Source organism: Dermacentor albipictus, chromosome 1 (genome assembly GCF_038994185.2).
Source record: "Dermacentor albipictus isolate Rhodes 1998 colony chromosome 1, USDA_Dalb.pri_finalv2, whole genome shotgun sequence".
NCBI classification, from domain to species: domain Eukaryota; kingdom Metazoa; phylum Arthropoda; class Arachnida; order Ixodida; family Ixodidae; genus Dermacentor; species Dermacentor albipictus.
In genome coordinates this window covers 30709648-30735270 of record NC_091821.1, presented here as the reverse complement: position 1 = coordinate 30735270, position 25623 = coordinate 30709648, and the positions used below count along the sequence as shown (strand labels likewise).

At 46.9% G+C, this 25623-nt stretch overlaps 1 protein-coding gene and 1 long non-coding RNA gene across 5 annotated transcripts in view; both read right to left on the bottom strand.

Moving 5' to 3' along the window:
- The window catches only part of LOC135906061 (QRFP-like peptide receptor), a 748894-nt gene that overhangs the window by 449901 nt on the left and 273370 nt on the right, over window positions 1–25623 (bottom strand). The window lies entirely within an intron of this gene.
- On the bottom strand, window positions 3054–7799 carry LOC135906025 (uncharacterized). Of its 2 annotated transcripts, none has more exons than XR_010565599.2 (3): window positions 7590–7799; window positions 5489–5616; window positions 3054–3436 (listed from the first exon to the last, which is right to left on the bottom strand). It is a non-coding gene; the product is annotated as an uncharacterized lncRNA (long non-coding RNA). The 2 variants fall into 2 exon arrangements; XR_011515018.1 differs by lacking the exon at window positions 7590–7799 and adding an exon at window positions 6590–7560.

The following is a 25623-nucleotide window of genomic DNA, read 5'->3' as shown; positions in this document are numbered from 1 at the left end:
GGCGATACATACGGAGTAGGGGAAATAAGTTTGTTGCGTAACAGCCGATGATGATATAACTTATGAAAAAGATATAGACGGAACATTTTGTGACGTGATGACAAGGATGGTAAGTTGAGGCTAGATTTCATGGCACTGATACTCGCGGTTCTGTTGTACTTGGAAATAATGAAGCGGAGTACACACTAAACATTTTAACACCCTTAAGGGTGTAAATCAGTTTGTCGCCAGACGAACACCCTAAGGGTGCTGTTGTCTACACCCTACAGTTGGGGTGCCACTATAGCACCCTAAAGGAAGGGTGTCCAGCAAAATAAATTTAGGGTGTAAGGGTGCTCGTCCAAATTAACACCCATCTGTGTGGGTGTTGGAAGGGTGTACACCCTTTTATTTCTAGCGTGTATGGAAGGCAGATTCGGCAGTACACGCCTTCAATTACTACTATGTACAGCGATCCACGCGCAACTATTGCGTGTGCCAGAAGGTTCAAGTTCGGCTACCAATGCAATGTCGAACAGCCGGCCTTGAAGCTTCGATGGGCATACACAACACCTATAGGTGTGGATCACATTACATATTAGTAATTCATGGTGTATATTGGAAAACCTGTCTTCGCTGCACAAATACAACCTAGCAAACTTGACACTTTTGAGCATGTATATCAACACCAAGGTTATCACGATTTCCATATCCAAATAACATGCAACACAGACTGGTAAGATATGTGCTGCATTTTCAAGAAAACGCAAATATATTTATTGCATGCTGCAATACAGAGTACAACATATACATAAATCACATGAAATATAAACATGCACAATCACCAAACACATCGGTAAGTACAAGAACATGTACATTCCCCACAAAGGTACCTAAAATATATGTATTGATCAAATCTGTTATTAGAGAAGAAACTATGTATAGCGACACTGAAAGAGCCTGGGTTGATTCGCAGTGTTTTGGGTCACGTAAAGGAATAAATTTTTAGTATTAGGCTCCAGTGAACGAAAATTCAAGTTTTGATGCCTTAAAAAAAGGCATATTGCAAAGGTGAATTAGGGAAGCAATTGAAATGCAGAGCAAACGCACAAGAAAGACACCTGTTATTTTGTACACTAATGTAATCGCAAAGCATTATGAAAAGTTTGGAAAGTTGATGTAAAGCATAACTGGCCAACATTTTTCAGACTGAAACAATACTTTCCAAGCATAGACATGCTTTAAGTGAGGTTTATGCCAGGAGCCTTATTGCTAATTTTCTATTTCCAACAAAATTACTTGAGCACAAAAAATACGTCGAATTTTTTAGTGCCTACATAGTTTGTCCTCTTTTGTGAAACGAGAGTTTTCTGGGTAAAAGGTGCTGTGCAGCAGTTTTTCTAACTACAATACGAGTTTCTATAATTTTTTGTTTTGTAACTCTAAGGCACTGGTACATATACAATATGTAGTTTGAAAATAGGTTCTTTTCTTACTATAAATCAAAAGAGTGCATATTCCACATCTACTAGTGCCTGGGTGCAAAGTGCAGTAGGAGGCCTGATAAAAACAAACCACTGTTGATTAAACGATTTTGCTGAGCACAAAATGTGGACAGTGTTTTAAAATACATAGTAAATTTCTAAGTTATTTGCACTTAGATGCAGTAATTCAAGATTAAGGCATGCTATAGCATGTGAGCATGCAAATTAGCAAATATGGTTTATTAAATTAGCCATACTCTGGTTACTAAAAGAACACAGGCATAGGCAGTCATGCAAAAGTTCAAGGTAAATATCACACTGTTAACATTTGCCAGCAAATGGTCGTATCAAACATTATAATTATACTGAACAAGGGTAGTTTCTTGGGATAGTTTGCAATTAATGAGATAAAATTACGTACAGCTTGAATGACAAGAACTGCGAGAGATGACAGACTGCGCTGACTTCCAACAATATTTACGTTGCCACATCATGTGTATTTGTACAAAAGCGGGCATGCGCAGAATATGAGTCACAAGGGGTGTCTAACAGCAAGTGACTGTACTAAGAACATCGTCCTTTGAAAAAAATAAACATTAGAATTTCTATCTGTTGAGATACAAGACTTCACTAGGGGTCAGCACGATAGAGGGGTCACTAATGCACACACTAACTTGTTTTCTAGTGAAATCTGCTTCTATAGTTTCCCGGATGACCTGTGTCTCGCTAAAGCTTCCGTACCTTCAAAGAGGGGCACGCAGCCGCAGTCCCAGCAATGGATGCCGAAGTGGCCTTGAACAGTGTTATGGACGTTGTTATCGTGCTATCCTAAATTATTGTTTAGGCGCCTGCCTGTCTGTCCAACAAAGTCAAATGAGATATTGTAAAGCTTTGCCTCCTTAACAGCCTCAATAAATCTTGCTCACACGAGATGCAACATAGCGTTGCTGCACAGGCTGATTGCCTTTCTTGGGTTGGCTACCCTTTGGCCTTAATTTCAGCCATAGCGGAACAGCTTCTGAAGTGCACAAAACATGATGAGCGCGCTCGGCCAAGGAACCAGCCGGTTGAAAGACACAGGTTTGCAGTGCTACCGTATGTTCATGATGTCTCCCATAGGCTAAAAAACATTAGGGAACCTGCAGAAATCAGTCCTTTTCTCAGCCCCGGAAAAGCTGGCAAGGCTCTGTAAGTGTGTAAACGCGCCTAAATCATGTCAGAGTTGTTGCTCTGCCGGGCACAGAAAACGTTTTGCGATGTGTGCAACGAATGTGGTTTCCCAAATTCCCATTTTGAGGCAGTAAATATATTGGACAGATAGGCAGGCGCCTAAATGATCGTTTAAGAGAGCACTATAACAACGTCAATAACACTGTTCAGGGCCACTTGGGCATTCATTGCCGGGACTGCGGCTGCATGCCCCTCTTTAAGATACCGAAGTTTTAGCGAGACACAGCTCACCCGGTAAATTATTGAAGCTGATTTCACCAGAAAACTGGGTAGTGTGTGCATTAGTGCCCCCTCTATCACGCTGACCCCTAGTGAAATTTTGTATCTAAACAGATAGAAATTGTGATGTTTTTTTTTTTCAAGTGACCATGTTCTTTTTACAATGACTTGCTGCTAGAACACCCCTTGTGACTGGCTTTCATTTTCTGCGCATGACCCCTCTGTGTATACACACACGATGTGGCAACGCAATAAAATATTGTTGAAAGTCAGTGGAGTGTGTCTCTCGCAGTCCTTGTCCTTCACGCTGTAAGTCATTTTCTATACTGAACAGCCAATATTGATTCAAAATTAGAAAAATATAGTACACATCTGAGCTGCAAAAATGCAAGTGATGCAGCAAATGGCTTTAGCTTTCCAAAAGAAAAAGAAATGTTCACGGTTAACCACGAGGTGCAGGGACTCCATTCTCTGAGCATCTTGACCAATAAATGCAGCGCATGGCATTGCTGGAATCTTGCATCCTGCATTAGCAAAATATGAGAATCATGAGAATTCAGTCCGTGCAATTACACATGTACTTTGCGGAAAATTTGATAAAGCAACAAGCTCCTCAAAGTAACAAACTTAATTAATGTGACTGGCCAGAATGCACCACTCAGGCAACTGGGCAAGACAAGTGAAAGGTAGAAGTTTCTATTTTGCAAATTAAGGAATTGCATGTTACTGTGAATGCTAAACCACTATGTCATTGTGAACACAAGGCACATACAGCAGCAAAAACATAAATTTACAGTAGCCTTTTCACCATAGAAAAAAAGAGTGAATAAAGTTTAAAGACTACCAATGACATCTCTCAACAACAGACATTGGTCCAAGAGTGTGTATGTGACCTTAATACAAAATTGACATTATGAAATCTGCAATATATCTGCATTACACTTTATAAGTACTGCAGGTGAGAAGCTTACGGGATATGGCACATTAAGAGTGAAATGCACAAGGCATTAAAAAATGACTGTTTTTACACAACATTATTACACTAGGAGACAAAGAGAACTGTTTTACAGAGAGTGCACACAAAATGAAAATGAGGGAATCCCCACTGGCATTCTCATTTGCCCTGCAATACATGCATCCAGCCCAACAATATCCAACTCTCCAATGCAGTTTATTAGACACTTTCTGCATCCTAAAATTTATCGTGTATTTCTTATTTACTAATTTAGTATGAATGGGCATTTGGCATACTTTCCTCGAAAATTTAGCATGTGTTGTCAACTATTTTTTTTAGAGCACGCCCCCTTCTTTCAATGGGTTAGCTTGGCAATGCACTGACAAGTAGTATTCCCTTATTTAAACTTATGATCCTTCCTCATGCTCCCACTTCATGCTCTAAACTGTGATGCCACTCCGATGCAGTTTATGTTAATCTGTGACTATTTACATGGTCCTTCTTTCTGTAGCCTCTCAACTAGAGCCTGAAATTTCTTGTCTACTAGAACAATCGTCTTTCTTGCCCAAAACATATTGCACGGTTACCCCTCACAGGGGGGGGGGGTGTACTGTATATGAGTTTTCACATATTCAATGAACCTCAGAGACACAACCATTTCTCATCCTGTGTTGCTACAACCCGCATGAGTCACAATGGTTGTAAATTGGCTACCTGCCCTCTCTCGCTTAAGAGTACATTTTGCATGTGGAAAATAACCACAAGCATCACATTTCATTGAATGAGTGCTCCTGTGCATGTTTTTTTTCCCGTCCTGTAATGGCTAAGATCAACATGGTCAAGTCGTTTGAAAACTGTCTAGCCTCAACCAATACTTTGTGTAGTTTCAAAATTATGATACATTCATTTTTCAAAACTTGTCCCAAATTAAGCATGAGACATTTTCATGATGCAAATGAGGTAAGGTTGTGCTCAGAGACTATGATAGGCCTGCTATATCCTGCAAAACTATGTGAAATGAAATATGCTTGCAATTTTCGTGAGCAGCTAGCTCAGTACAATTAGGCGCATTACCTGCGGAAACGTTTTTTTAAAGATCCCGAGAGGTCCTGGTTTCTTGTAATTTCTTCAAATCCCTTGCAGTCTAGATTGCAATCCGGTGCATTTTGATTTTGATATTGTATTCAAAATAAAAACAGCTGAAATTTTAAGGTTTTGATAATTATATGGGAATAAATTAAAGGTAGAAGAGTGTAATGCAATGAGCAAATAACAAGCTCATTGCAGAGAGTAAACAAATATTCCTTTCCTGCAAATAAATTGGTAGCAGGGAGGTCATACGAAATTAGCAGTGAATGCACAATAAAGAATATGATGCTACAATGCCCCGGCATTCTGTGAATATTCTTGCACAAAGAAAATCCTCATTATGAAAGACCATCAAGAAAATGCAAATGTATACTTTGGATCAACAGACATACCTGCAGTATGCACTGTGCCATCGGCAATATTTACAACCACAGGCAACTGCACATCATATCAAGCTTAGGCGGCCAAGGAGCCTGAGTTTTAAGTTATAACTTGCCTTATTATATTACACTACACAACTATATCTACTTACAATGTTGTCTTCTCAACCGCTTTCAAGAAGACATTAACCATCTGTCGGAAGGCGAACGGAAGTGGCTTGCTCTTGATGGGGGGCGCCAAGGCTGGGCATTGTGAAATTGCTGCTACCATCTGCATGACCTGCAAGAAACGACGCTCTAAGTACAAGATAAACAAATGCTATTAGAGCAAAAGACAAGATCATTGGCAATGAGCCTCGTTTTGGTTTGCACGAGAAAAGCCAAGAATATGGACTTTGTGCTGCTTACTGAAGAAGAAGCAAGCCTCCTTCCAGATGTTGCAGTCATGCATTAAGATTGTCACACAGCTGCATGCTTGTATGCTGCTGTCGCCAGTACACCAGTATGCTTTGAAGTTTATTATTTCAAGTTAAATTGATTATTGTGTTTTCTTGCCAATTCTTGGCAAACAGACCAGCAATGAGATAGCTCACTTACACACATACTCCCTTTTGAGGAGAGAATTCACACACACGCACGCATGCATGGGCGCACACACACACACGCACACACATGCTTCTACCACATGAGCAGCTTCCTGTGCTTGACACACATACATTCTTTTTATCCTGTGTCACTCCTACTGCTAAGGCATAAAAAATCCTTTGTGTTACCAACCCCAAACTCCTCAACCTACACCTCCAGCTTAAACACTTTCTCGAGAGCCAGGACAAGCCTTCTAGCTTCCCCAGTGCTCCAAACTGTAGTTACGAATTTCAATAGGGCTATAGGCGACAGCTCTCGAAGGGCATGCAAATTACCCGGAGACCTAAAGCTTGTATATGATACCTCTAAAGCACAACACTTCAAATTTTCGAAATTCATTAAAGCTCCTGAAGACAATTGCTATATACGTAGAATGTCTCAAATAACCTGCCGCTAACAATTTCAGCGGTTGTCTGCATCAAAAGAAATGTGGGCTAATGGGAAATCCACGTCTTTAAGATCGGAATTATTGTAATGGCGAAACACACTACCAGATTTCTTAATCATTTATTTGTGCTCTGGATGTAACGTTCCTTTCACAATAAAAAAACAAGGATATCGATTCATCAGGGCATGGGAGGAAAAAGGACGAAGCGTATACTTGGCACCTTCCCACTGGTCCTCCCGAGAAACGGCGCCTCATACAGCAGTTGTCCAGAGTGGCTTGAAACCAAACTCGGCTTTCAGGCGGGAACACTCGCTGCACCAAATCGGAAGAGTTTTATTGCGAGTAAAACTCTACCGGCCTCATGCAATACATACGCACGCACACAAAACGCACCCACACGCACACACAAGTATACGCACTCTCAAAGCGCAGACACAAAAGCGCGCACGCGCACATTGATGAACACAAACAAGCACACATACATGCATGCAGGCAGACACGCTAACACGTGCACGCACACACAGCGACTCACAGACAACACACTCACAAAACACGTACGCACTAGACACGCGCAAACACGCCGGCCCATACAAACCGGCATGTACTGAACGCGCGCGCGCGCACGCACGCACGCACACACACACACACACACACACACACACACACACACACAGCGAGCCGAGCGCACGCACGCACACACACACAAAGCGAGCTGAGCGCACACACGCACTGACGCACACACAAATCAAGCCGAGCGCGAGCACGCGCAGACGCACAGACAAAGCGAGCCGAAAAAATGCTGAAGGCGTGCGGCAAGCAGCAACAGCAGCACGCGACCGCATCAGGGAGAACCAATACCACGCCGGTTCCTTCGAAAGGTGGCTAAGCCAGTCCTTTTTCTACGCGACGCAAAAGTGGTCGACCACATTTAACTGAAGTGCGAACGACCGTATTACAAGCAGCCGCGCTGAACGCACAAGAGAATCACATCAATGAACGTTCAAGCGCTGTGAAACAAAGCGTAACTATGCAGGCGCACCACGCCCGATGTAGATTTGACAAACATTAGTCACACGGGACGCGATCTAGGTAGTTAACTTGCCCTAGTAGAAGTGCAGCTGCTCTTGCTCTTACATTAGCGAATTATGAATTATGCTACGAGATCACGGTGAGATATTTCTAAAGCGAACAAAACAAATACCAAATAAAGGGGCACTTGCCTGAAAGTTTCCATCATGCCAGTACTACCGACCGGGCACGTTGCAACTTCTCGTTTCAGCCTTCGTGGATCCATCTTCCAGTGCGTACGAACGCTTTGCTTTGAAGTGGGGCACGAGTAATACACAAAGAATGGGCCACATCTTTTTCTACCCTGCGCGCAAAACTAATCACACGTTTAAAATTACTTCGCACAGCGCGCGACGCGAACACACGCGAAAACGAGCATGATGGCGCAGCTTCCGCCTTCCCGTCCTGCCGCGCGCCGAAGTGATGGTGCAGCGTCGGCCGTCACTTCCGGTCGCTTTTCATTGGGCATGGGGCGGCCGCGCAAATTGAACGTTTATTCTGACAGGTTTGCTTGCTCGCATGGCCGCCTGTTTGCTGCTGCTTCGTTGTGGTCTCTAACTAGAGCGGTGAGACGGGTAGTTGCTACTACGTTTCATGCCGGGCATTTTATTTTGGGGTGGGGGGCGCAGTCTGTGCTGCATCACTGAGGGTACAGTACACAAATCGGGACCGTGAGCGAGACGATCGGCGCTCTTCTGCTGGTGCGATTAGATTATTCGCTGCGTCCGAACGAAGCAACTTTGCGAGGTCACAGCGTAGTTTCAGCGATATCATGGCTCGATAAAGACGCTCACATCTTGGTCGTGCGACAGCGACGCGTCAACATTCATGAGGAGACTGAAGACTGCGTTTGCAAGTGCATATGCTCTGGATAAGAAATTACAGCTTTGACGACACCAGCCCTTAATATATAGGCTCAGCCTTACAAGCTGTATTTGAGGATGCACTTAGAAAGCAGATCAGTAGCTTAGTAAACCTCTAAATGAATTAGGCAAGGTACGTTGAAATTCGGGTCTGAGAACTTCCAACGTGATCTCGCCTCTATAAGTCTTCTTTATGGATTCACCATGCATATTGTACGTTGATGCCATTGTACAGCACAGTCTCGTCCAACAGCACGTCCCTGTTTGTTCAGCAATGTATCCAAACAGCTTCTTCCATTTCACCACTTTTTGTTAGGCTATTAAGGGCACCAAAATATTAGTGCAGAATTGCGCAAGTTGCTCTCGTGTTTTCGCTCTGCTACTGCAGTTTTTCTAGAAGTGTTTAATTGTATGTTAATATTCCTGTGAGCACGAAAAATAATGATAATGGAATTGTAAGTGAAATGGCGTTCTTTTTCTGGATGATACATTTCTGGAGTGGCCGTCATGCCAGTAACATCAGAATCCTTGAAGAAATATCGACAGTCACTTAGGAATGGGAAAACTTAATCGCTTCACGCATCTACACTTGCAATTGTCACGTGACCATGATACGTTAGTTCATACATTTTCACGTGTTCTTCACAATTCTACCTTAATCTCCCGTAATCCACCGTGCTATGGTTTGTACAAACCTTAATGCAATTTATTCCACCCTTATTCACATTATTTCACATGATTTACCCATAATTGCTCATACTTAACGTTGTTGTATTTACTACCTTCTGTATCACTACTGACGTCATACAAGACGGTGATGACTTCACATTTTATTTATTTATTATATACATTCAAGGCCTAGTAGGCACAACAGAAAGAAGTGGTGAAAATATGCAATAATTGCAATGCAGCGCAAAAATAGAAAATCAAACCATAAGATAATTTGAACGGCGACCTTGAATTAGTGGTGTCGCAAATTGAGACTGTGGAGGCGGGAAGGCGGTTGCATTCAGTGGCTGTTCTTGACAAAAAGGAAGAATGGCACATCAGTTTTGTATTGATGGTCGATGCGAGACGAGAACTTGGTGTGGTGAAAAGATTTTCTTTACGAGAAGGGTTAAATTAGCATATTCTATGAAAAAGACAGAGACGAAAGTATTTGCGACGTAACCAAAGGTCAGGTTCACCTAGTGTTCTTTTCATGGACGTGACGCTAGAATGAAGTGAATAATTCGAGAGAATAAAATGGGCGGCGCGGTTCTGAATCCTTTCTGAATGCGCTTTCAAGGGAAATGACAAGATTGGCATGAGCAGGGTCCCGTGTGGATTGTTGTTGCGGAGAACGCCACCTTTCCTACCTGAAAGGCCATGAAACGCTTTCGCATTAAAAATGCAATGCATACACACATTGCTCAATGCGTGGACGTGTACACGTTACTCAGATTTATGCATCAATACGTTCAACACCCTTCAGGCATCGATTTAACACCCTTCTTTGAGCAAAGTCACACCTTATGTGTAGTATCCACCCTTGTGATAGGGTGCTTTGGCCGAAAAGGGTGCTAGAAGGGTGTGGGAATGGGTTTAAATGCCAAAAGCACCCCTATTAACACCCATAAGGGTGTAAAAATGTTTAGTGTGTAGAGTTATTTTTAACCATTTCCAGTGAGCGCGTGGGAATATTTGAACTGGATCCCAGACTGATGCGGCGTACTCAAGTTTGGGACGCGTATTAGACTTTTTAGAGTAAATTTAAGGAGTTACTAAGAATATTAATGAGGAGTTGCTAAACATGCGCTGTTATATCTTGTTGCCCGGGTTTCACCTTGTTCGCTTTGTCATGTGCGTGGTACTTCGTAGCGAGGTGATGGTGAGTGCCCGCAAAAGAAGTAAATTTCTTAGGAAGGCACTACAAGGCCTGACATCGGTTAGGATAACGTTCTATCACTTTCCCTTCTTGGCACTTTCATCGTAAATGCGATTTTCACAGCAACGGCTGCTAAGGGCTCGTTCATTGTCCGAAAGGACGTAGGTGTTAAACTTAACCATCAAGTAGTGGCAGGATAATCAAAGACAAGATTTTTATTATTGTTGCTATTATGTGAAGAGGAGTAGCAGTCCCCATTGTACAGTAACTGCATCGCTTTCGTTTATTTTCATGTCAGTAAAAAAACAAAGTCGTGCCCCACAGCACAACTAGAGAGAGACAAAGAAAAGGAGAAGCGGCGTGGTTAACCAGGTTGCACCTGGTTTGCTACCTTGCACTGGGCAAGGGTGGAGCCGGAGAGAAAGAAGAAAAGTAAAGGGAAAGTGATAAGGAGCGATGCGCGCGCGCACACAGCAGCGTTCACCGTACGATTAAACGCACAACCTAGTGGTCTTTAAAAAGGCCAGCAGCGCTCTGGTTGCCTTTGCTGTGGGCACGGCAGTCGATTCTATGGTTCGAACAACTCTTCTGCGAACGCTCTGTCGTCCATCCGATTGAAAGAAACACGTACAGTCTGTCTTTCATCATCAAAATAATGTCAGTATAATAGAAGGTGCACTACGATCTCGTCGCAAGCGCAAAGGTTATACGAGGCACTGTCCATCATGCTGATGCGAACAGTACAAATTTGTAAAAGCGATGCCACCTGCAAGCGGTAAGGATTAGTCACATCAAGGTAGACCAGGCGGCATAGTCTCATAAAGGCGCAGTGAAGGGTCCCTACCAGAGTTCCGACATGGGATTCAACCGCAGGACCGGACGCGTGGGCGGCGCTGTCGACGTCGGCATTACGGTGGTGGTCGGGCCGCCACCATTGTTGCGCTGTCGTTCTCGTCATATAGGAGGCAAGTAAGCGTGCTAGGACTTGGAACGTGCTTTTGTTCCCCCGTCCAGATTCTCGCGTTGGAAAGTATGCACGCAGTGTATACGGCCTCGGAAACAGCGCTGCAGTGATGCCTAATGGACGAGCGGAAACGCAAGTGGCAAGTAGGTTCTCTTAAGGTCAAGGGCCCATCGGGAGTCATAAGGTTTCCGGAGTGATGTTCCTCGCTTACAAGGCTTCTCGGAAAAAAGGGTGTCTACGCGTCCAAATTAATAAGCGTCAATGTGGCCCACGCATGGAGCTACACGGCCACAGAGTAGTCCACTTGTCTCTTTTCTTCTATACTATAACAACAAAATTTCCTTTTTCGACCAAGGAAACTTGAGATAAGCATATTCTGGCGTATAACTAACTACATATATTGCAAACAACATACGCCCTATTTCAGAGTGGTGCAGGCCTTCCAGCCGGTAGCGTCAACTTACCCGCTGCCATTTACCTTTTTTTTTTGTCGTTCTTGTTCCTTGTTTTCTTTTTTTTTTAAAGCCACCGTGTATTAACCTCAACAAGACAAAATGGGCCGCGAATTGCCACTCAGACTAGTGGTCACTGCTCGAATTTCCTTATGTGCGAGGAGTCGTGGGAGCACCGCTGATGACATGCAAATCACGCTTCGCAGAAGGCGGATAACTTAATAGGACAAAACTCATGTTGATGGCAGGGGCTCCGGAAGTATATCTGATATGTGGGCGCGACGTCTGGGGTATCACGTCGCATCGTGTAGTTCACCTTTCTCTCTCGCACTTTATATATATATATATATATATATATATATATATATATATACTGTACTGAGGGCACGTGGCAGTGGGCATGGTGCTAGTGGATGAGAAGAAGACGACGAGGTGTGCTTGCTTCCCCGTTTCGAGATAGGACCGACCTGTTTTAAGCCTACCGCTGCAACCTAGAGCTAGTGCTGCTAAGCGAACACCACCCCCGTTGCATTTGGTGGAGCTGCTGGGTTTCTCTTCAACATCCTGGAACTCCGCAGTCGGACGCTACTACCAGCTGTTACAATGGATGAACCGGGACCGTCCCAGGCTGCTGCTCCCGTGCCCCCGGCGATCGTCTGCTCTGGTGTTATCCGTCAGCGCGATCCGACTATATTTAGCGGCACAGACGACCACGACGTGGAAGACTGGCTCGCCGAATATGACCGTGTAAGCGCCTATAATAAGTGGGACGACCGCGCCAAGCTCACCAATGTCATATTTTACTTGACTGACGTGGCCAACCTATGGTTCCGCAATCATGAAGCCGATTTTACCACCTGGTCGGCTTTCGCGGCGACTTTGGCTGAGGTCTTCGGCCGTCCCGCAGTTCGTCGGCTTCGTGCTGAGCAGCGCTTGCGTGGTCGAGCTCAACGCCAGGAAGAGACCTTCACCAGTTATATTGAAGACGTGCTCTCGCTCTGCAAGCGCGTCAACTCATCCATGGATGAAGCAGACAAGATCAAGCATGTCATGAAAGGCATCGATGAGCATGCCTTTCAGATGCTCGTTGCGAAGAGTCCCCGCACTATTGCCGAGGTCATACAGCTTTGCCAGCAGTACGACGAGCTGCGCAAGCAACGTGCATCAACACGCGCTGCTCAGCAGGACACTGCGGATCTCTCCCCGTTGGCCTTCGGTCGCGACGCTGCCGACATCTCTGCCTTATTGCCGGAGATAAAGCAGTTCATCCGCCAGGAAGTCGCACGCCAACTCTCTCTGGCGAATAGCGCACCCGAGCCGTCGACAACCCTGGCTCCTGCGCTGCGTCACGTCATTCAGACGCAAGTTGCCGCGGCGCTGCCATCTGCCCCTCCTCCGCAGCCTGCAGCTGGACCGCCAACGTACGCTGACGTTGTCGCCCGGCCTTACGCTCCTCCGGCTCCCGATTCATACCGGGCCACCGGCACCTACCATGTACCGCCGCCTCCTTCGCGTCCGCTAGTCGGTCCTTACTCGGCTGCTGGAGCCCCTGTCGTCAACCCGTGGCGAACACCTGATAACCGGCCAATCTGTTATTCGTGCCATTTTCCGGGCCACGTAGCACGATTCTGCCGCCGTCGCAGCCCCCGTTTACCTGACAGTGGGGGTGCCTCAAGCTACAGGCCTGCTCGACTTCCGCGTCAGGACCACTCCAACCTTCCTCCGGACACTTCTTACAGTCGCCTCCCCTTCGATTCACGCCGGTCGCCTTCCCCACGTCGCCGATCCATTTCCCCGATGGTTCGCCGACCCAGCCCAGCCCGAGAGGAAAACTAGCAGTCGCAGTTCCAGAGGCAAGAACTGCGTTTCCGTCGAACATTTAAAGGCCTCATTCTGCGCCGGCGAACGAAATTGAACTGTCCATAGACGGCGTCACCGTACACGCACTTATCGACACCGGAGCCGCCGTTTCTATTATTAGTGAGAAGCTCTGCCGCAATTTGAACAAAGTGACCATTCCCCTTACCTCTCTTTCTCTGCGTACGGCAACCTCGCATCGCATTCAGCCTTCAGCGTCGTGCACAGCCCGGGTTGTCATTCAAAGCGTTCTGCATGTTATCGAATTTGTCGTCCTGCCTCGTTCCTCGCACGACGTTATTCTTGGTTGGAATTTCCTATCTGTGAATCAAGCTCTTATCGACTGCGCTCGTTGCGAACTTACGTTATCAGTGCCGTGTTTTGACCCTGACGACTATTCTTCTCCTAAAGTTGTTGCCGCCTCTGACATCGATATTGCACCTTTCTCCGCCGCTCTGGTTCCTCTGTTATGTAGCTCTGCTGCGAACTCATCTGTCCTGTTTACGCCGTCGACCACTTGCGCGCGCCGCCGGAACTTTCTGCTTCCGTTTGCTGTCATCACTTTTTGCGAAGGTTCTGCTGCCCTTTACGTGTGCAATCCATCCGCCTGCCCATCATCCCTACTCCGCGGCGAGTGCCTGGGTACAGCTGAAGCTTTCGATAGCATTCTCCCGGCCACCATGTTTGGTGATACGGCATCACTTCCGATTTGTGCCGTAACTCCTGCCGCCGCGACCGATGCCCCTGTAGACGTCTTCGCTCGTTCCGTCGACGCAGAACTCACACCTGCGCAGCACCCCGAAATCATCAAGCTCCTCCAGCGTTTTCGTGACTCATTTGACATTGGCCAACCATCCTTGGGCCGGGCGTCCGCAGTCGTTCACCGTATCGACACCGGCCAACAAACACCACTGCGCCAGCGTCCGTATCGTGTGTCGGCCGCTGAACGCCGTGTCATCGACGAGCACGTTGACGACATGCTGGAGCGTGGCATCATCCAGCCCTCTAACAGTCCCTGGGCATCTCCGGTTGTCCTTGTTAAAAAGAAAGACGGCTCCATTCAGTTCTGCGTTGACTATCGCCGCCTTAACCGAATAACGCGCAAAGATGTATATCCTCTGCCACGCATCGACGATGCCTTGGACAGTCTGCAGGGAGCGGAATTCTTTTCCTCGCTGGATCTACGCTCCGGGTATTGGCAAGTGCCCATGGCAGAGGCCGATCGCCAAAAGACAGCCTTTGTAACTCCAGATGGGCTATATGAATTCACCGTCATGCCGTTCGGCCTCTGCAACGCGCCTGCCACTTTCGAGCGAATGATGGATAGCATTCTTCGAGGGCTGAAGTGGAAAACGTGCCTCTGTTATTTGGATGACATTGTGGTTTTTTCCACCGACTTTGCGACACACCTCAGCCGCCTCGAGCAAGTCCTTACGTGCCTCTCCACTGCAGGACTGCAACTAAATTTGAAGAAATGCCACTTCGGCGCTCGCACGCTTACTATTCTCGGTCATGTAGTTTCCAAAGACGGTATCCTCCCGGACCCCACGAAACTTAGCGCCGTAACCGAGTTCCCCAAACCAACCACCATGAAAGAGCTTCGCAGTTTCATCGGCTTGTGCTCATATTTCCGGCGCTTCATCCGTAACTTTGCCTCTATCATCGCCCCCTTGACGCAGCTTCTCACCGGCAGTTCTGACCTATCAGCCTGGTCCCCGGCATGCGACGACGCATTCCAAGAACTGCGACGCGTTCTCACCTCTCCTCCAGTACTGCGACACTTCGATCCATCTGCACCAACTGAGATCCATACGGACGCTAGCGGTGTCGGGCTCGGCGCTGTTCTTGCACAACGCAAGGATGGCTTCGAAGAGTACGTCGTCGCGTATGCTAGCCGCACCCTTACCAAAGCCGAGGCGAACTACTCGGTTACTGAAAAGGAATGTCTGGCCATCGTTTGGGCAATCGGAAAATTTCGTCCTTATGTGTACGGGCGTCCATTTGACATCGTGACCGACCATCATGCCCTATGCTGGTTATCTTCCTTAAAAGATCCAACTGGTCGGCTCGCCCGCTGGGCATTGCGCCTACAAGAGTACGACATCCGCGTTGTTTGTCGGTCCGGCCGAAAACATTCAGACGCAGACGCTCTATCCCGGTCACCCCTGCCCTCCGGTCCTGTCCACTCGTCTATTTCCACACATGGAGCCTTCGCCCTCAACATTACCGACATGCCATCAGAGCAGCGCAAGGACCCATGGATCTCTTCGCTTCTTGACTTCCTGTCTAGCCAGTCGCCAGCGCCAATTTCTCGGACGCTCCGTCGTCAAGCAGCGCACTTCATCATTCGAGATAACCTGCTGTACCGCCGCAACTACAATTCGAGCGGTCGCAAGTGGTTGCTTGTGATACCCCGACACCTGCGCCCTGACATCTGCGCCACGTTCCACGACGATCCCCAATGCGGCCACGCTGGTGTCTTAAAGACATACTCTCGCATCCAGCTTCGGTACTACTGGCGCGGTATGTACCGCTTCGTTCGCCAGTACGTCCGGTCCTGCCTCATATGCCAACGACGCAAGACGCCACCTCAACATGCCACCGGCCCCTTGCAACCTTTACCATGCCCCGCGCGCGCGTTCGACCGCGTCGGCATTGACCTATACGGTCCGCTTCCCAACACTCCAAGCGGCAACCGCTGGGTTATTGTCGCTATCGACCACCTCACGCGGTACGCCGAAACTTCAGCCCTAGCATCTGCCACAGCACAAGACGTCGCCAGCTTTGTCCTTCGAAACCTGATTTTACGCCATGGAGCACCTAGAGAATTACTGAGCGACCGCGGTCGCGTTTTTCTCTCCGACGTCATTGCAGCATTGCTAAAGGAGTGTCGCATCATTCACCGCACCACCACGGCATATCATCCTCAAACTAATGGGATGACAGAGCGTTTCAACCGCACCCTTGGCGACATGTTGGCCATGTATGCTTCATCTGACCACTCGAATTGGGATCGCATTCTGCCTTTCGTCACCTACGCTTACAATACCGCCAAGCAAAGCACCACTGGGTTCTCCCCTTTCTTTCTCCTTTACGGACACGAACCTTCATGCACTATGGACACGATTCTGCCTTACCGACCAGATGCTTCGGAGTGCACGACTGTTTCAAGAGCGGCTGCTTACGCCGAAGAATGTCGCCAGCTCGCTCGTTCGTTGACATCCCAGGACCAGTGGCGCCAAAAGCATCGCCATGATTCATCTACTGCGGCTACGTGCTTTGCTCCTGGCTCGCTGGTATGGTTGTGGGTGCCCTCTACTCCTCCAGGCCTTTCCTCTAAGCTGCTCTCCAAGTACCACGGTCCTTATAGGGTACTGAAAAAAACATCCGCGGTCAACTACCTCATCGAGCCAACGGAAGCGCCTTCCGACCAGCGTCGTCGCGGCCAGGAAATTGTGCACGTCTCCCGGCTCAAGCAGTGCCATGACCCCCCTGTGTTTTCCTGCCCTTAGGTCGCCAGGATGGCTACTCTTTCGGTGGGGAGTGATTGTACTGAAGGCACTTGGCAGTGGGCATGGTGCTAGTGGATGAGAAGAAGACGACGAGGTGTGCTTGCTTCCCCGTTTCGAGATAGGACCGACCTGTTTTAAGCCTACCGCTGCAACCTAGAGCTAGTGCTGCTAAGCGAACACCACCCCCGTTGCATTATATATATATATATATATATATATATATATATATATATATATATATATATATATATATATATATATATATATATATATATATATAATGCACAAAAAGAGGTGAGGCGTGCAGACAGGACAAAAAAGTAGAGAAGTGGACAACACGAACGCGTGTTGTCAACTACTCTACTCTTGCGTCCTATCTGCACGTCTCACCTCTTTTTTGCATAATGAATCCTTACCGACTAGCTCAGCTTTCTGTCGTTCTAAGCTTCACATTATTTATATATATATATATATATATATATATATATATTGTTACGCCTACCAAGAAGTCAACGCAGCGTTGACACCGGCGGCGGACCTGTCCACAAAAGGCACCCACCCCCACCACTACCTGAACTAATTATGAAAAGGATCCACGTCAAATGCTACCGCACAACGACCGCGACCTTGGATTCGCAGGCTGCTATCCTCCCGCATATTCCGCACCATCGGGCTTCGGAGGCGGGTTACCGCAGAGCGTTGCGATAACATGGGCGTCGTATCGCAACGCATTCGACGATTGTGATTGGACGCGATAGTCATCAGATTCCCTAGTCAACTCGCCCAGCGAAGTCAATGGTATTAAAAGCGGAGACTTTTTGTGCAGTAGGGCCAAGGGTCCTGATGTGAACTCGGACGTTTAACTTGCTCCTGCATTAAGCGGCCTGCCGTAACTGGAGCCGCGTAACTAAGCCAATAAAACCTTTTTTCTTCATTCCTACTATTGGACGTACTCGTCGATGGGCTTGGTGGATTCCTTGCCCTAACGCCACCCTAAGCCACATCAATATAAATATATATATATATATATATATATATATATATATATATATATATATATATATATATCAGTGCATTTCATGAAAAAAAGACTATTAATAGAAAACAAAATCGTGATTTATTTAATGTGCGATTAATTCTGGTGTCCAGCACTGTTTGGAAAATCCGCGGATTGTGCATTAATTTACCAACGATATATCTAAGAAATTTCATGCGTTCTTCAAATCATAACGAACTGTCACCTCATTCAAATTTTTAAATGGCCAGAACTGAGCACGCAGGTGCGATGTTCGCAGGGTCCGTTGAGCTCTCCAAGTACACACCTACTCCTTTAGCAAAGCATATTTTCAGAAAATCAAATTTGTCGCGCACACCACTGCTAAGCTCCTTCAACGACCACTGACGAAGCGTATTGCAGGGCGCCAGCCTTCCCCTCCTCGAGAACTACTTCAGGATGGAAGAAACATTGAACCATGGATGAAAAACAGGCAGCACTCTCGACGCAGAAAAAGCACCGACAAAGAATCTCAGAAGTCGCAAGCTTCCAGAAAATGTTGTTTTGTTTGTTTAAGGAAGGGAGCGCCGTGTATCTAGTGCTACCATCCAACCACCACGACTCCCATCCCATCACCTCCCAGGTGGGGCGGCCGGAACAGCTTTGAGTGTGGAAGCATGCCCCCACTAGTTTAGGACCTGTGGGGGCGACCGCCCCCACTGCACCCCCGGTTCCGCACCCCTGATTGATGGAATGATAAACTCTGTCGCTAGGCGCTCATTTCTGTACGCGTGCGTTGAGTGATCGACCACACTCACAGACACCCTTTATTGACAAGTACTGCCGAGAGGCGACATACCAGACACATTTTTTTTTCTTGCTGAGTTTGGGTACTGAGTGCAAGGTTTCTGGCTAAATGTCTTCGGCCATCACTGAATGACAGGCAGAAAGCGGCATTTGTTGTCTTAGAGCAGGAACACAGGGCGAGGAAGAACAAGTTTGACACATGGTATACCATTTCTTTTTAAAGCAGGTCAGATGAAACGGAACGACCGAAGGATCTCAAGTTGCAATGGTGTCACTCACGTGATGTAAATGTAATGAAATGTACACCTATGGTTCACACATGACGAGAGCTGTATGTACAAATTCCAAACGAAGCCATAGAGAATTTGGGGTGAAGCCCACTTACAGTTTTCTGCCTGGTGTCCCCCCGCTATTGTTAAAAAAGGTTTCCCCAAAATAATTTTTCTTTTGATTGATTATGCTTGTTCCCGATATGCTTTGTACATTTACATAGCAAATAAATTTTCGTTTCCCGGTATCCGTACATGCCGTCATTAAGGCTTAACTATACTAGGTCATGTATTAATGAAGATAGACTTATTAAAAATATCCTGCAGTAGATATCGTGATTCTGCCACATCATCTAGATTACACGAAAGAGGCGGACACTGCTTGCAAGACAAATTGCAGAGTGTTGTTGGCTAATTGACAATGAGTTAATGATTAACAGTGTAATTAATCATTTTAGAGCACGTGTCCTAACTAGAATTGAAGACAACAGTAATGAAATATCTATTCAGCAGAAATCTTGTGCTCAGCACCAGCTGCGAGAAATACGTCTTCAACATGTCTGGCGAAGTGCATTGATATTTAAGTTAACACTCATCGCCAGTGCGCTTTAGACAGTTTTGGTAAGGCTAACTAGAACATCAAAGCCTTCGATGTCTTATTGTTAACGTCAGGGTGTGCATCAAGCACTGGAAGCGCGCTGCGGAAGAATGAAACCATGATCCCTAATCAATGTTTATGAATGGCCGAGTAGCCAGCTGCAATGCTGCCCCGAGGGTCTGATCAGTGAGTTTTCGATGTCGAAATATAAGAATATTGGTTCTTTTTTGTTTCTGTCTTACGGCCCGGACGGGGACGGGGTGAGATATCCGTAATATTGTATCAGCTAGGCACTTGCGAATTGGGCTTAAAAGAGCAGTGCTGAACTGCTGTTACGGGCACATCTAATAAAAATACGCGGCAGTTAATTGTCTCGTTATTTCTACGATACAATAAGTGGTGCTGCTGTTACAAATATCTTGGGAAACAAAAAGAGAAATAGAGAGAGAGAGATAGAGAGAGAGGAGGGGAGGGCGAGCTTTCGGAATATGTCCGCAGACGAGTCCAGAAAACAGTCAAAGACAAAATAAAAATATATGTATCATTTACGTCTACGATCTCTGCACACGCTTTCACTACTAACCGTAGCTCGTAATATGATATCTGTAGTCATGTGTGCTCCGTGCGTGTGTCAGTGGGCCTTAATTAGGCTCATCCGCGCGCAACACGTTCGTGGGAAGTAAGAGACAACGCGCCACCCATCCGGTGCCAATACATGGCAAGACAAAAGCAACTAGGTTTGCACAGCAAGTGTATATGCCCCATAAAATGTCCCAGTTTCCCACGGGACGCTTAACTGACACAGCACACATTCTTGGCGCTCGTTCTCTCTGCCCTCCCGCTGGCTTTCGCTTTCTTCTTCGTGCACCGCTTTCCGCCTTGAAGAAACGGAGCACGGCACGAGTTTAATGATGTCTCCAGCGAAAAGCGAGCGGGAAAACTAGCCCTTGTACAGGCTGTCGGCCAGGGACACCGGGGCCTCACTGGCTGCTCAATGACGCCCGCCCCTTATCTCGGGCGCAGAGAGCAACGACGCGTGTAGCGAGAGAAGAGCGCCCTACAACACCGGTACACTGCAGAAAATTCCTTCCCACTACTTGCTGCTGCTGCGTTCCGAGCGAAGCTTCCTCCTTCCCAAGTCCGTTTTTTTTTTCTTTGGCCCACATGTCCTTTCCGTTGCTTTCGCGGAAGCGCGAGGAAGGTCTCAAAGGTCACGCTGAGATAGCATAGTTTGGTCTGGATGCGGTGTTTCACGCTTTCATGCCGTCGGAAGTCTTGACCGCAAGGGAGGCGTAAAGAAGGAAAAAAAAAAGAAAAGAAACCAACCGCGGCAATCGCATGAGCAAGGGCAAACTTCGTCGCTGGTGGTGAATGTTGCACCCACTGAGGTGCCGATGTCGCTAAGTGCATTCGGGCAGATCCGCCCGTTTTGTTGTCGTTCTTGCGGCACGGCGATGATTTTAGGCATGATTATACATGTTGCTGCGAGGAGCAACCTATTATAGCATCCCGGCCTGCGTGTCCGCGCTGTGGGTAAATGAAGAGAGGGCCCCTTGACGGCCTTATTAGACGCAACTGTTGACGAGAAAGAAAATGAACAGCGGTATTATCTCCAGAGGCACAGACCACGTAGACTGCGCTCGTGTATAATATGTTGCACGTTGCACCTTCAAGCTACCCCGTTACTCCGCAAACCAAAGACGAAGTAAGGCTTCTAAAAACAAACAGGGAAAGGGCGGGTGGGGGGGGGGGGGGGGGCAGGGCACCTCACGTTTCACTTGACTGAGATCTATGAGGCATGAGGTTAAGGGCAGGGCCTTGTCCCACCCTTAACTTCATGTGCTTCTTGCCGCCGAGGCTGTCGGCAAGCGTGTTGACACCGCAGCCTCCCCGTGTTGACACCGAAGCGCGAAGCGAGGTACGTTCTTCATTTGCAGCATTCCTTCTGAATGGACACTTCGCCGCCCGGCAAACGCGCGGCACATTGCCCGGGCGTCTCAGAAGCGCACGACGCCTTGTACCCAACTTGGAAAGACGAACGTATTGGTAGTTCATGATGACCTATGTCTTTTCATGGCATTCATTTGTCCGTGTTCCTGCGAGCGCTAAGCCTCTAGGCCTTCTCTCCGCCTGGGCCTCGTGGCTGCGTCTCTAAGCAGCAGCAGTGGCGCTATTCTTCCCCTCCGCTACCTTGCGTGTAGCGGTGCGCTAATAGTAGTTTTTGAGATGAAATCAAATAAGAAATGATAAGGGCCAGAAGCGAATCAAATATGCAACATTTTGCGAAAAAGGTTAAGTCTTCTCACCCATTACTGTCAAAACAACTTTATGGTGCTCCCACTACTCCTTTCCTGTCATAACACTGTATATTATAAAATGTGCTTCATTGAAAAACACAAAAGGAGTATTATGAACAACTAAGCAGTTCATTCGAAAACTGGATACCTGTTTATGCATAAATACATAAAGTACATAAATATAGTTTTCTGGGCCCGTTTACATCTGTCTACACCTTCGTGATCAAACCAGAAATACTTGTCGTCTGCGGTGATCGCAGAGCGAAAAAAGGTACTTCTTATTTTGAATGGTTCCGGCAGATGGTCTCACTATTGCATGAAGTATGTTGCGATGAAACGCATTTATATTTGATTCGATCAGAAGGACACAGGTGTTGCATCTACAAATAGCAGCAAAGAACACTCACATCGGAATGCCATTTCTAAGCAGCAGTTTACTGCGAGTAATCCTGTTTAGTCAGAAACAGCTGGCTGTCTTATCAGCGTAGGGTACGTTATGTGCAGCGTGAATGTGTTGAAAGTTATCGTATTTTTGCTCCAATTTCTTGTCTGACTGTGTACAGTCACCGACGTGAGGTGTTCCAACACTTAAAAAAATGCTCGGATTTTTTAACAGTGACCATTCATTTGGAGAACTGAATCGAATAGGACAATTCTGCGATTCGGTATTGAAACCTTGCGAACGTTCGGAAACCCCTACCTGCGTGTCACATTTGGACACGCACGCTTCATTATGACGCGTGCCCATTTCACTTCTCTCAGAGTCTCAACTGGAGTGGTGATGTTAGCGTTCATTCCACCTCAGTCACCACACTGCTTCTCCTGTGGGCTTTCTCCTTCGCCTCGCCCTCTTCCTCCTCTCAGTGCGGCACAAGCTGTTGCCGTCGTCACCGTCACGTCATGATCGTTATGCTGCAGCAGTCGTTATGTTGCCGTCGTCGTTGTAGTCATTGTGATGCTTGAGTTCCATGGTTCTTGTCTTGTGGTCGTCAGCTTGTCATTGTCATCTTCGTGTCGTCGTCGTCATTCAATTCTGCATCTATTCCACCCTTTCTTTTTCGCCAGTGCCAGCCGAAGAAACTCTACCCAGTCGTCCGAGTCCTGTGAGATGTGTAGAATGCAGCTGGCAATAATATATATGCCCGAATACTATACTAGAAAAAGAAAAGAAAGACTGGCGTTAGCTAGCGCCTCAAGGGCACCTTTAGGTAAGCCTACTACAACAAACTTAAACTGCGTGACCGCTATAGCGTACCGCAGTGATGGCGCTAAGTTCCAATGCATATAGCTACGAGGCGTTTGTGTATGAAGGCGCCGAGATGGCAGCAGCACCTGGAAGCGCGAAGACGAGAAAAAAGAAGACACTACGTGAGCTGTTGGTCAGTGATATTCTTTTGACAGCCTTGTATTATATTCTAAATACATTCTCTTATCCTCTCCGCCTTCGTGTGATCCCCGCGACATTTTGGTGGAGGTGCAGGCATCCCATAATAATATTTTAACAGGACAGTGGTACTACGCCCGGCCGCAAAGCTTCCGCCCTACAGAACTTATTTCCAACGTACTCTCTGCGTGGCATTTTCCAACCGGCTTGCTTCGACGTGAGGCATCTTTTGTGTCTCGGTTGTGGTTAGGAGTCGGCTTCATGAAAGCTTACATTCAGCACTGGTTGAAATGGCTGACAATACTGCATGCTATATCCGCGGCTGCGAACCCCTTAGTGCGCGGCTATCCTCGATCCAATATGCACAGTCAAGGTAGAATGCCTTGCGGCGACTAGAATGTCCACTGTCCGTGTTGAGGCTACTGAAACGCCGTCTCCACCGATCAGTGGCCCAGAAGGCACTGTGGGCATATTTGTGCTTTTTGAGAACGGCCGGTCCGAGTCAGCGTATCTGACCGCGATGTGCCGTTCGCGCACGTTCATTCTATTCACAGCGTCTTCCCCTCCTCTTTCTTTCTCATCGTTCTATTCCCCCATTTCCTTCCTCCAGCGTAAAATAGTCAACGAGACTCTTTTCTCGTTAACACTGCTGCCTTCTCACTTTCTTTTCTTCTCCCTCACTGCACCTCTGTGGAACCGAGACACTATAATAGCATTATAGACTTTAGATATTTTAAAATAAAAAATGTATCTGCAAAGAACGTCTTCTGTTCTAAATATTTTCGTCGAATTCTAGGCAAATGAAAAAAACGCATGTAAATCACAGCCGACATGCAAGATCACTTGCTCTCAGTATGGCAATCATTCCTTTCTGTCGCTTTTTGGCTGTGTTTGCGCGGGTAATGGACGTACAAAAAGAAGAGATTAAAGCCATCTTCGGGTACCACGACTGATTGACGAGTGCGAAATCTGCTTGGGCCTCCTAGGGAGCACAAATGAGGGCACTTCATGCCACCAGCTTTTTCCATCAGAGACGCAGTGATCGGATTTTCTATCCTTAGCGCACTGCATTTTGTCATACCTATACAAGCCAAACCAAGAACTTTATTGGCTCTGAGCGACAATGAGGCCAGAAGGAGTTTGTCATGCGTGAACCTATAGCAGATTCTGCCGATTAGGGAGTGCGGATGAAAGAGAACGTGGCACGCCGTCACGGATTTGTGCTATCCCATTGGCGGATAGCATAGGCCTCATTCTCGGTTCATGAATTTCGGCGGCTCGTAGACGCACATTTAGAGCAAAAGAGCCCACCGCGTCTTGAGACTACAATTCACCGATAATTGTGATACTCCCTAATGCAAAATTTGAGCGCAGCTGAATACGTGCTTTCATATGGCGATATATTCGTTGTGGCGGGCAATCTGCCTCGTGCGGCACGTTGCAAACGAGCGAAGTCTGGCGCGACTGCCTTGCTAATCGGAAGAAGGCGAGAGGCAACACGCAGGTGACGCATAGGCGTGGTTCAGAGCAGCCGCCACATATAGAGACCTCCGCTCATGCAGCGCTTTGTTTTGACACGCTCGCCACATGTTTTATCGATGGCGTCATCGGTGTACAGACGACGCGCGCTACTCTGGCGCTATCGTGGAGCAATCATCGCCGCAGAAAGCCCCATACACGCTAGCGGCATAGAGTAACATAGTAAACGTAAAGAGTGGACACTCCCATAAGCGCCTGCGGCCGACTTCGGCTCTCAACGCACCTAGAGGAATCGGCGAAACGCACCAGCCTCCAAAATGGTCGCGCACGCTGCCGGGTCTTGGAGGCCCTCATTTGAGTTTCGTTTTGAACCATAACGTTGCTTAAATCGACTGATTTCTTGCAGGCGCTTGTGCCGCTGTTTATATGTTGTGACGGCGAGCGCGCGAAGGTGTTTCACTTCATGTTAGTTTAACTTAAATTCATATTTGCTGTTTCAAGCTGTAAGTTAGCGCAACAATCATGCCAACTGTTGAGCAAGTAGAACTTTATCGCTTATAATATTGTACGTCTAGTAACTCACGCCAAAAGGTGTATCGTAAATAAATGTGCCATGTTCCTTAAGTATAAGTCAACTTGCGGCACAGTCAAGAACACAAAAATAGCAGACAACAATTTATTGCAGTAAGATTGTGAGATGCAGATACATGAAAACGGGAAGAAACTGCAAAATGCAAGTAATACGGATGTCACACGGCGCAAGTTTAAACGCGATCAAGCCCAATCCGATTTGAATTTCTCGGTCGCGATTGGTTCTTTTGCGCAAGGTGTACGATGGAGCCA